Raw genomic sequence first — 12,697 nt, forward strand, 5'->3', positions numbered from 1 at the left:
CACAACTACTGAGCCTGCGCTCTAGAGTCTGTGAGCCACACCTACTGAGCCCGTGTGCCACAACTACTGAAGCCCATGCGCCTAGAGCCCGTGCTCTGAAACAAAGAGAAGCCACCGCAACGAGAAGCCCGCATACCGCAACAAAGAGTAGCCCCCTCTCACCGCACTAGAGAAAGCCCAAGCACAGCACGGAAGATCCAATGTAGCCAAAAGTAAATAAATAAATTTATTTTAAAAAACCCAACACATAAGTTCAAAGACAAAATTATTAAGAATTTCAAGATGATGTCAGCAGAGCATTAAACCAAGTGCAATCCCTTCTGAGTATGGGCCTTGTGTAACTGCAGAGACGGCACACATATAAAGCTGATCCTACCATATTGAAAAGAGAAGCTCTTCCCTGCCAACTCTTTTTCTTTATAACCTGATCTGGTGTTTTTTTTCCCCACAGCACTTATCGCTTTCTAATGTACTGCAGAATTTACTTATTAATTGTATTGATTCGCTTCTGCTGCTAAAAGGTAAGCTCAACAACGTCTGGGACTTTGTTCACTGATGTATCCCATGTGCCTAGACCAATGCCTAGCACATAGGTGTTCAGTAAATATTGAATTGAGTGAATGATAAACCCGTGAGTGCTGATAGGGCCTTTATCCTAGGCTAATAAGACTCTGTGAGGTAGAGTTGTGTGGTGATTCATTACTGGAAACATGCCACGTTGACCTCTGAACTTTGGGCACCCTTCCATAAGAGCGAAGGAGACACTGAGGCCTCTCCACTCACACACTTGTATTGCTGCTCTTTTGCAGGTTTGTAAATTGGGTCAGAGTAATCTTAAAATGAGTTCAAGTCGTTTTTATTGCCCATCTTCGAACGTGGATCAGGCTTTGGGTCTGGCCTAGCCCAACACTTAGGCAACGTTATTACTAACTGGCCTATGAATTCTCGCCCACTGGCTCTAAATAACAAAGGAAAGGCTTACTCCCTAAACTCTTCATGTTGGTTCAGGTATTTTCATCCTCTGCTCGTGCTATGAAGGGTCACATCAATGTTCAACTTGCTGCATATTTAAATGTGAAAGGTATGGATTTCTTTAAGAGTAAGGACAAGTTTGAGAAGCTACCCAAATCAAAATTCATAACATGTCTACTAACAGAGTTGAGCACTGAGCAGGATTACTGCGATTTTCCACTTTTTAAACGTACTGGTTTGTTTTGTGAAATGATCTGGCTTTGAGGAGCTGCTGGATAGTTTGGGTTCCTGGTAGTAGATAAATCCATTATATTCTGAGATGTACCCTTTGTTTGGGGAAAATTATTCAGGATAGTCTCTTGTTACATGAAAGTAATAGTTCATCAGTTAATCTTGGAGAAACACGTGAAGTCGTCAGAAGTCCAAAGCCAGATGTTATCATCTGAGCAGCTTATTTTCCAAGAAATGTAACATGGTGGTGGTTAGGAGTACAGGTACCAATTGCTGACTGCCCATGTTCAATCCTGGTTCTAACTTCCCCTACCTGGGTGAACTTGCTTTAGGTTTCTCCACGCCTCCACTCTTTTAACCATAAAATAATGACAATATTAGTATCTACCTCATAGAGTTTTTGTGTAGATTGAACATAAAGTCATTAAAATAACATCTGACACAAAGTAAATGTTCCATTGAGTGTTAGCTATCATCATGAGGAGTTCTGTTTAGCAACCAGATGTGGTGTTGGCTGTGCTGGGCTCTTGAAGCACTGGAGAAATGCTTTCCTATATGTATATTTAGATAGGACTCTCAGTGTTCCTCTGCGGTGTTATTAAAATGAACTAACTTGGGCTTTGAGAAATCCACTCTACTGTGACTTACCATCTAGTCCCTCTCTCAATCATTTTAAAGCAGAAAAATGAACGGGCCTTGGAATCAGGAGTGTGGGCATGGGGCAGACAGAGCCTCTTTGAGTCTGGATTTGGCACATGAAAGTTCTTGAAGAGTTTTGTTGATGGGCGTTAAATTAGCCTCAACATCTGGGAGCCTGATAGAAAGTCCCTGGGGTCCCTGATATTGAATTCAGGGCACATGAACCTGAGAAAAATCACTGCCAATGGCAGAGTGAATCACTTTTGCTGCTGTTCTTTGGTTATCCCCCAAGCATGCAGTAAAGCTTTATTATCCTCTACAACCTTAGGTTTGGGGGAATTCAAGGTGTTGGATTGGAATTCTTAGAATTTTAGTATTTTTAAAAAACTGACCTTTTGTAGACCAAGCCAATAAAGCAGGGGTACACTACGTACATATTTCTGGTTATACTGCATTGTATATTTCTGTAATGTCTGGAGTATTTAGAGTATGTATATATTACTTTAGAATGAGAAAAGAGAAAAAATATTATATATACACACATGGGTTTTAATCCACCTACACAGGAATTACTAGAGTAGGTCTTATCCTCTGAGGTCATAGGATATAAATTATTCAAGAAACAGCACAAGCCAGGAGGTGTATTATATCCAGAAAGTTCTAGAAAATGTGCCTCTAGATTTTACATTATTTTTAATAGCATCATTAATGGCTATGAATGCAAAACCAAAGTAGTTCTGTTTCAATTACTTTAAATAACCTCTTAATTAGAATATAACTTAAATTCAAAAAAGTGCACAAACTATAAATGTACTTTTCTATGAATTATTACAAAGTGAACACACTCATGTAACTGTCCCCTGATCAAGAAATAAAACAATACCCCAGGACCTAAGCTCTTGAGCTACCTCCTCAGATACTACCTTTCCTTCCCTTCAAAGGAAAGAGTGGAATTGCTGGGTATGCATATGCAGTAGAAAATAGCAAATAGTTATTCAAATAGCAATATATCTGTTCCTACCAGAAATGCACACAAATCCCACTTGCTTCACATTTGCCAATACATGGAATTGTCAAGGCTTCTTAATTTTTGCCATTCTGTGGAATGTGTAATAGTATCTCATTGTGGTTTTAATTTGCAATTCCCTGATAACCAATGAGGTTGAGCATCTTTATATCTATTGCGTGCTGAATATCCTCTTTTGTGTACTGTGATTCAAATCTTTTGCCAATTTTTCTATTGAAATGTCCTTTTCTTAATGATTTATAGAATTTATTCATATGTTTTGGACACTAATCTTTTGTCAATTATGCATATTGTAAATATTTTTTCCTACTCTCTTTGGCCTTTTCAACTTAACTCCCACCAACAAATTTCTTCAAGAATCTTCATGCTTTTAAATCCAGTTCCCCAATCTCTAGCCTCCAGAGATTCAGAGGCTCTTTCTGTCCTGACCCTCTCACTCCTGATTGCAAAGTCTATTCATTTTCTGCCTTAGCATGACTGGGAGTTCCTAATTTATATGTAATTCAAGTTAGAGTTAATTCTTTCTGTCACTTGCAAAGATAGTTTTTCCTATTCTATTACAAATATATTTGCCTGTTATTTTTCAGAAGCTTTATTGTTTTATCTTTCACACTTGGGTGCATAAACCACCAAGAATTTGTGTATGGTATTAAGCAGGGAGGAGGGATCGAGATTCATAAATATACTACTCCTCAGCACCAATTTTATCATAAATCAAGTATCCATGTATGTGTCAGTCTATTTCTGGACCCTTTATTCTGCTCTATTGGTCTATTTTTCTATCCTTTTGTCAGTATCACACTGTCTTAATTACTGCAACTTTTTAATAAGTGTTGGTATCTAGTGGTGAAAGTTCTCCAAATTTTTCTTCTCTAAGAATATCTTGGCTATTGTTGGACCTTTGCATTTCCATATGAATTTCAGAGTCAGTCTGTCAATTTCCACAACAAATGAGCTGGGATTTTGATTAGGATTTTATTAAATCTATAGATCACTTTGTGGAGAACTGATTTATAATGTTGAGTTCTGATCAATAAACATGGCCTTTCACTCCCTTTAATTTCTCTCTATAATGTTTTAGAGTCTTATGCATAGAGGTCTTACATGTCTTTCACTAGTTTCATTCTTAGGTATTTGATGTTTTTGTAACAGATAACATTTCAAAATTATCTTCAAATTGTTTATTGGTATAAAGAATAATTTCTATAGTTAATCTGTAGTATACAGATTTTGTAACCTTGCTAAATTCACTTATGATAACTTATCTGTACTCTAACTTTCTATGTACATAATCACAGTATCGGCCAATAATGAGTTTTATTTCTTCCCTTCTGCCTTATACATATATATATATATAATTATTTTTTTGCATTACTGTATTGGCTAGGATCTCCATTATGATGTTAAACAGAAGTGGAGATAGCAAGCATTTACTGATCTCAGGAAGATAGCTTTCAAAACTATTTTACCATTACTAATCAAGGAAGTCATCTAAGCCTGCTTTCTTCACAGGAAAGTCTTTAATTACAGAATAACTATTTTTAATAGATATAGAATTGTTAATATTTTCTATTTTATCTTGTATCAGTGCTAAGTTTTTAAATTTTTTTGAAGGATAACCTTAATCTATTTTTTAAAGTTTATTAGCAAAGAGTTGGTATTATTCTTTTTTTTTTTTTTAAGTTTTTTTGGCTGCGTTGGGTCTTTGTTGCTGCACGCGGGATCTTTGTTGCGGTGCGTGGGCTTCTTTCTAGTTGCGGCGTGAGGGTTTTCTCTCTCTAGTTGTGGCATGTGGGCTCCAGGGTGTGTGGGCTCTCTAGTTGTGGTGCGCAAGCTCAGCAGTTGTGGCACACGGGCTTAGTTGCCCCGCGGCATGTGGGATCTTAGTTCCCCGACCAGGGATCGAACCCGCATCCCCTGCATTGGAAGGCAGATTCTTTACCACAGGACCACCAGGGAAGTCCCGCTTTAGTTTTCTTTTTAATGTCTGCAGAATATGTACAGAAGTTTCCCTCTTATTTCCTGAGATAATATTCGTGCTCTTTTTTTACTTGATCAGTCTTGCAGAGGTTTATGTTTCATTAGTCTTTACAATAAAGCCAATTTTTGTTTTTATTGATCCTCTGTTTTATATTTTATTTTCTGTTATTTTCCTTCCTTCTTTCCTATGTGTTTAATTTGATGCTTTATTCTAACTTTTTCAAATAGATTTAAATAGTTGTTTTCTGCTTTTCTTCTTTTAAATATTCACATTTAAGGCTTTAAATGTTTCCCTATGCACTGCTTTGGTTGCATCTCACAAGTTTTGATAAGTTGTATTTTTACCAGTCAGTTCAAATATTTTCTAATTTCCAGTGTAATTTTTTTTGACTCCTGAGTTATTTAGAAATTGTTTATTTTCCAAGTGTATGAAAATTTAGTAAACTTTTATTTCTAACTTTATTCCACTACAGTCACAAAACACTCTGAATAATTTCAAATTTTTGAAAATTGTTAGGACATTATAGACCTAGCACATAGTCCATTTTGTAAATTTCCATGTGCAGTTGAAATGAATATGTATTCTGTGGTTATGTATGACTATCATTTACTTTTTTATAATCTCCTTTACAGAAAAATCAAAATATTACAATCTATTTTAAAAACACATTTCTCTGTACTGATGAAAGTTAAATGTGTATTAAAATTAAAATATTTACTAAATATAATCACAAAATTTTAATGAAATTTGTATCCACTATTTTCTTAGTTAACAAAAAAATTCAATATTCTGTAAATGATCTCTTTTGATCAAAGCCATTAGTAATCACAATGAAAATAATTTTATTTCATTGTGTTAAAAAATTGCTAAAGCAGAGTAAAAGGCATCTGATAAAAGGATGACAATGTGTGAGTTTTGGGTTTTTTTAAAATCAGATTCAGAAATAAATTACCTCTAAAGGATTTTGCTAATCCTTTGGTTAACTATTAGCCTGCTTAAGACAACTCAGTTATGTCAAACTTCCAAAAGATCCAAAAATATGCCTTCAAAACATGTCTGAAATCCATCAAATACAATTAATTTGTGGTATATCCATAATTTGTAATTATACTTTCTACATACTACTGCCAAGGAGTCATTTGTTAACCTTAATGAGGTAAACATGCTTTCTTTGGGATTACAGTTAAATATGATGGCTGAGAACTGTGTTATAGATCTGCAGTGTCTTCCCATAAGAAGATACTTGACATCCTCAAGGTTAAAGGTTAAAATTCTGGTTCAGACTGGGAAGCATTCCTAGCATATAAACAGTCCAACTATAGGAAGTCATACTTCCCAGCTTAAATTTTCTAGAGGACTGGTGTCATTCCATTTGAGTCTACCCATTATATCCATACATTAAAATGCTAGAAAGCTTTCTTTTTTGCTTTAAGTAAAAAACAAAAACTCAACAACTATACATTATCAAAGTATTATTCAAATTTCAAAATCATTCCTCTGTTTCAAAGCCATAGAGAAAGAAGGGATGTTTTTCTTCTCCCACCATTTCTAGTATTTCTGAAAAAATGATGATTAAAAAGTTTAAAAAATTTTACATGACCTTAACCAAGTTTTCTTGGTGAGAAAACAGATGTTCTTCCAGCACTCATTGACATTCCCCCTAAACCTACTTTTGCTAATGTATATAATGTAAGTAAGTAATGTTGGTATTCAACAAGATATGTAAGCTAAGAATCTTGGGATCATTTTTGATTCCCTCTCTTCCTTGCCCTCCACATCCAATAATCAACAATAGATAAGTCCCATTGGTTTAATCTTCCAAGTGTTTCCTGAGTCCATCACTTCCTCTTCATTCCTGTGCTACTCCCCCAGTTCAGGCCCTCAGCATCCAGATTAATGCAGTAGCCTAGCTTCTGCTCTCTTCTGCCCTCTCACCCACGGCACACATTCCTATCAGCCGCCTTTTTAAAGAGTTGTTCATGTCATTCACCTACTTAATCATTAATGGTTGGTTCTCTATTACTTTTATGATAAAGCCTAAACAATTAGCATAGCATTTAAAACTCTTAATAAACTAACCCTGACCCAAATATTCCAGGCTTTACTTGCCTTTCTGACAGACCACATACCCTAAGCTCTACTCACATTCAGTGAATACACCAGTGACTCATGCACCACACCTTTGCAAGTGTGAGTCACATCTACCTGGAATGCCCCTCTACCTGTTCCATTTCCTGAAATGCTCCTTGACTTTTAAAAGTCTAGTGTGACATCTTCTTGGAGGTAATAGAACAAAGTGGTTAAAGCACTGGCTCTGGAAGCCTGTGGTTATAGTTTGAATTCTGACTCTATTATTTCTTAGATATTTAACCTCTGTCAAGTTATCTAACTTCTCTGTGCCTCAGTTCCCTCATTTGTAAAATGGGGATAAAAACAGTACCTACCTCCCACTGTATTAAGCACAATAACAAATGTATTATTAGCAAGGTGTCTGACACATAATAGGTGTTTAATAAAAGGTAACTTTAATAGTTTTAATTGCCTACCCTCCCCAGCAGCCCACAAATTTAGTAACAGCTCCCTGTGGACTCTCACAGTACTTGGTTCCATGCTACTGTTATAGCACTTATTATAGAATACTATCATTGGTTGCATACATTAACTTTCTCACTAGGCTACACTCTTGAGGGCAGGATCTTATTACTTAATCTTAATATCCCTAACTTCTAATACAGTACCGGACAAAGGACAACATTTCAATAAATGTTGGTCAGATGAAAAATGAGCCAATGAGGTGATCCCACATAGGACTGGAAATACCTTCAAAAAGCTGACAGAAGTGGTGAGGATGAAAACCACAAATGTCTTTTCTCCCCACTTTACAACACTCGCACAAGGTCACATAATTAGCAAGTGACAAAGCCAAGATGCACATCTGCCTTTTGTCTGATTCAAGAGCCTTAGCTCTTAACCAAAGTGGTGTACGGTCACTGCAAGCTGGCAGCACTGGAGGAGGATCTAGCTCTCAGATACTCTCAGTTGGGCTCAGACATGACTTCTTAAGCTAATCTATTTCTGACATCACTATACACTCTCAACAGAATGCCTGCATTTGGAATTACAGAATTTTAGCCTTAGCAGTGATCATAGAGCACTAACAAGGAAACTGAGGATTAAGTACTTTGCCCATATATAGACTCCTATTTCAAACGAAGTTTATTTTAAGATGTATTAAATCCAGTCTAGATACAGATTCCTTTCTCATATAAAGTTGATCTTACTTAAATATATTTTTATTTGCTGGCCTACAAAACAACTTTATGATCATTTTTCCTTTGAATTTTATTAGTAATAAAATACCAATATCCTATTGGTATTTAGTCCTTAATGGTCAGATTTCCTTTCTCAGAATCAGTTTCTCTGATGTACTTTATCATTAATTAACAACTACTCATAGTAGCAAGGACACGTATTATAGAAAAACATATGATATGATTTCAAATTTAATTCCTTAAAATATAAGCCTCGTGTTTTTGGCATAAACACTTAACCCTTCTCAATTCAGCTTTATTAATTTGATCACTACAATAAAAGAAAATACACCAAAAAAAAAATAGTTGTTTCTGAATGATGAAATGAGTAATTTTTATTTAGAATTTTAAAATCTTTACATGTTTTCTGTAATGACTGTTTTCATTCCCCCAACCTGTCCTAAAGCCAAAGCCTCAGAGGCTGAGTGGAGTGAGGAAGTCCCCCTCCTGCATGGGGGAAGAGAGAAATACAATATGGGGTACTGGAGCTCAAGTGAGGTGAAAAGGGTGCCACACAGTAAAGTGTATGTGTATGTAAATTTAAAACATATATATGTATATACACACATAAAGCCCTAAAGCACCATCCACTGAGAAGGAGTGTGGCACCGATATCTCAATTATAAGCACTTCTCATGCACAAATTGTAGTTTCTAAATACCAATTTCCACTAAAAGGCAGAGAAACAGCTGATTCCAAAGATGGGGCAGGTAAGTACAAGGTAAGTTTGGACAAACCTGTGTGCTCAAATGTAAGAAAGTACTTAAAAAATGATGGCAACTTGTCAAAGGACACAGGAGCCAACTTGAAAGGGCTCCCATTGACCAAATGTGGGATGATTTGAGATTCAAAATAAATAACAGATTATAATCCATTGACTAGAAAACCGTGAATTCATACTGATATTAATAACCTGAAATTTTGATTAGGAGCAGGATATATAAATAGTTTCAAACTACCTCCTCACAAAATACTTACAAAGGGAGGAAGTAACTTTACAGTGAAGAAGCCTGATACCTTAAGCAAGTGATCAAAATGAGTATCATCAGAAACAGTGCACTGAAATTGTGCACTACCTCATAGGATGCAATGAGAACACAGAATTGCTTTTATAATACCCCTGCCAAAAAAGCACAACTGGAATCTATTCACAAGGAAACAGATAAATCCAAATTTAGGGACATTTTACGTAATAACTGGCTTATAATCTACAAACGTGCCAAGGGTAGTAAAAGTCAAGGAAAGACTGAGGAACCACTCCAGAGTGAAAGAAACTAGAGATACTACAACCTAAGACAACACATGATTTTGAAGTGGATCCTTATAAAACATTATTGGGACAACTGGTGAAACCTGAATGGGGTCTTAGGATTAGATGGGAGTAATATATCAATGTTAATTTCCTGATTTTGATGGTTGTATTGTGGCTATATAGGAGAATTTCTTCTCTTTGGAAATACAAAAGTATTGCAGGGGGGCTTCCCTGGTGGCGCAGTGGTTGAGAATCTGCCTGCCAATGCAGGGGATGCGGGTTCGAGCCCTGGTCTGGGAGGATCCCACGTGCCGCGGAGCGGCTGGGCCCGTGGGCCACAATTACTGAGCCTGTGCGTCTGGAGCCTGTGCTCCGCAACAAAAGAGGCCGCGATGGTGAGAGGCCCGCGCACCGCGATGAAGAGTGGCCCCCGCTTGCCACAACTGGAGAGAGCCCTGGCACAGAAACGAAGACCCAACAAAGCCATAAATAAAATAAATAAATAAAAATTAAAAAAAAGAAAAAAAAAAAAAAAGAAAATGCTCCCTATTAAAAAAAAAAAAAAAAAAAAAGTATTGCAGGGTGATGGGGCATCACGACAGCAACTTACTCTCAAAGTGGAAAAATTTTATTTGTACAATATTTACAACTTTTCTGTAAGTTAGAGATTGTTTCGAAAATTTTTCTTTAAAAAGCAGAAAGCAAAAAAATGAATCAATAGATTCTTATTATTCTTAAAGAGCTGATAAAAGAATTCAATGATTAAAAAAACAATTTTAATGACGAAGTCTGTCCAGTTCCTGGGTCCACTGTGCACATATATGTTCTTCAAAACTGTTTTAGTTTTGTGTCATTAATTCACCCAGAAATTCTTCTCACACATGACTTTCAGAATCTTAAACACACACACATACTCACACACTTTTCCTGTTAGTTAGGACAGCGACATGTTCATAGGTGCTGTTCAGTAGAGAGAAGCTATGTGAGTTCTATTTTCATCAAACAAAAATGTTTGTAAGTATTACTATAAAAATAACTTCTCCCCCTTGTGGCAAAAATTGAAAATACATTCTACTGAAGAATCCTAATATAGAGGCACTTAGTATTATTCCTTATAAAGTATTTTCACATAATTTTATGTGAATCCTCTAGCACACAGCATTTGCAAACAATATACTTAAGAGGTAGTTTCACAGTTTTCTTTAGTTCAGCATTGTCCAGATTCTATTTGGATAATATTCTCTATAGCAAAAAGCTGCAGGTTTGATAGACGGCCACAACAAAATGCCAGAGTTCAAAGAAACCAAATTTACCCACAGTATAAAGATTAAAATGACAGGCAGGTAAAAAGGGATGGCCCCATTCCAAGGCACCTGCCTATTTAAGATTACAGGGGCATCAAGAAGGCTTCCTACCTCTCAAAGTTTAATCTAAAAAATCTGAAAGTCCACCACTGGAGATTAATTCCTTGGAGTTGGTTCCATCCAATCTTCAAACTTAGTTTATTAATATGAAGATACTCTGGAAGAAAGACATTTTCCTTCATTTAAGATTGCCAATGGTGAAAACAAAAGGAAGTCACTCATCTGAGTATAAATGAAACTTAATTTAACTCATTCCAGATTCTTATCCCTATTCTTAACCCTCCATACTTCTTCCTATTAAGTGACCAGTCACTGATAATTCTATGTTTTATTGACCTTCCAGTGATTATAAAGTAATTTAAGTGGCTTTTGAAAGTAAACTTAATTCCAGTTTCAGACTTTTAAATTAAAAGTGGCTCAGTTGGATACTGTCTCTTCAACACAGTAATATAAATATTAGTATCTCGGCTAAAATGAATTATTGACAATTTTAATACATGTTGCACAGTACATATTAATATAGGAAAATACATGTTAGCAGCAGCATAATGTTGACCATGTTCTAATCCATTCCACCTGCTCAAATATTAGTGAAAATAATTATATATTTGTAATGCATCACTGCTGTCTAGCGCAAATCTATGCCTTCTGAATAAATGACTTTCCTCTGAGCTTGTTTGCTGTTTGAAGTATGATTGTTATATATTCATATTTAAATTAGCTTTGTATGGTGAGGCAGACTGCAACCTTCTAAACCACTTAGAAAATGAGCAAGTATGGTTAATTACTTGTCTCTCCCCCACAAAAGTGTTATTAATCACAAGAACTGAAGTTTAGTGTTACCTCCCAGATAACTATGTTAAAGTATACAGGGCCTAGTTTAAAAATATCAATCTTGTTAAGCCCAGGGTTATCAACCCAGCTGCTTCAAAACACCAATTAAAATTCTTACTCTCTAATGTGTCAGGTTTCTCTCCTATATACACTTGAGGGTTGTTTCTCCCCTAAATTTGGAAAGAGAAAGACTGATCAGTGGTAAGAATAAAAGTTAAGAGTTAAGGCAATTTTAAAAATATTAACTATGCAATATTTGATTATATAAAAATGACTGCCTATTGCTAATACATTGAGTACATTTTTCTCCATGTTTTCACTCCAGCATTAGCCATTTAAAAACTACCAATGCACTAAATAAACAACAGAATTGGCAAACTTGTGACACTAAAATAGTCTGTTTTTGAAGGTAGAAATACTGATTTCTTCATATCTTTCAAGGTAGAGCTGTCATTCACTCCCATGTTACAAAATATGGTACAAAATACCTGAAGTCTTTCTGTTGCAAAAATTATTACTCAAACAGTATTATGATTATGCAAAATAACTCACTGAAGAACTTTTTGATGGAAAGATTTCTAGTAGGTACACACTTAATATTCAATTAAAATTTCATGACCACTTATAAAATTTTAAAAACCAAATTTTATAAAAGTATGACCACACACCGGAGACATTACGAAAACGTCTAACAGTAAATTAGATATTAGCCCTGTATCCCAACTTCATAATCTAAACACTACAACGAGAACCAAACATTGGATGAAAAGAAAATTAGACTCAGCAAAACTAATGAGCCTATCAAACAATATTTTATGTTGCATAAGGAGAATAGTGTATAGAAGATAAAGTGTGAGAAACATTCAGGTTTCTTTCTATCTGAGTCTTTTACTTAGCTGTAGACCTTGAGCAGATCTACTTAAAACTTTCTGTGCACGGGGTCTGTCAAATGGAGATAACAGTACCCTACTCCTAGGGCTCCTTTGAAACCAAATGAGATAATGTATGTAAAGGGCTTAGCACACTGCATGGAACTAAAGTCAATAAATATAGCTATACTTTATTATGCATCAAAAATTTTTAAAT

The 12,697-nt window shown here is 35.6% G+C and overlaps 1 protein-coding gene across 1 annotated transcript in view; it reads right to left on the minus strand.

The window, feature by feature from the left end:
• Positions 1 to 10,515: 10,515 nt before the first annotated feature.
• Positions 10,516 to 12,697, minus strand: part of EXOC5 (exocyst complex component 5) — a 57,168-nt gene continuing 54,986 nt past the window's right edge. Inside the window, exons 19-20 of the transcript XR_009699561.1 lie at positions 11,730 to 11,781; positions 10,516 to 10,934 (exon numbers count right to left, since the gene is read on the minus strand). The gene's annotated coding sequence lies outside the window, so the exon portion shown is untranslated. The remainder of the gene's footprint in view (positions 10,935 to 11,729; positions 11,782 to 12,697) is intronic.

This window comes from Eubalaena glacialis, chromosome 2, assembly GCF_028564815.1.
Source record: "Eubalaena glacialis isolate mEubGla1 chromosome 2, mEubGla1.1.hap2.+ XY, whole genome shotgun sequence".
NCBI classification, from domain to species: Eukaryota; Metazoa; Chordata; class Mammalia; order Artiodactyla; family Balaenidae; genus Eubalaena; species Eubalaena glacialis.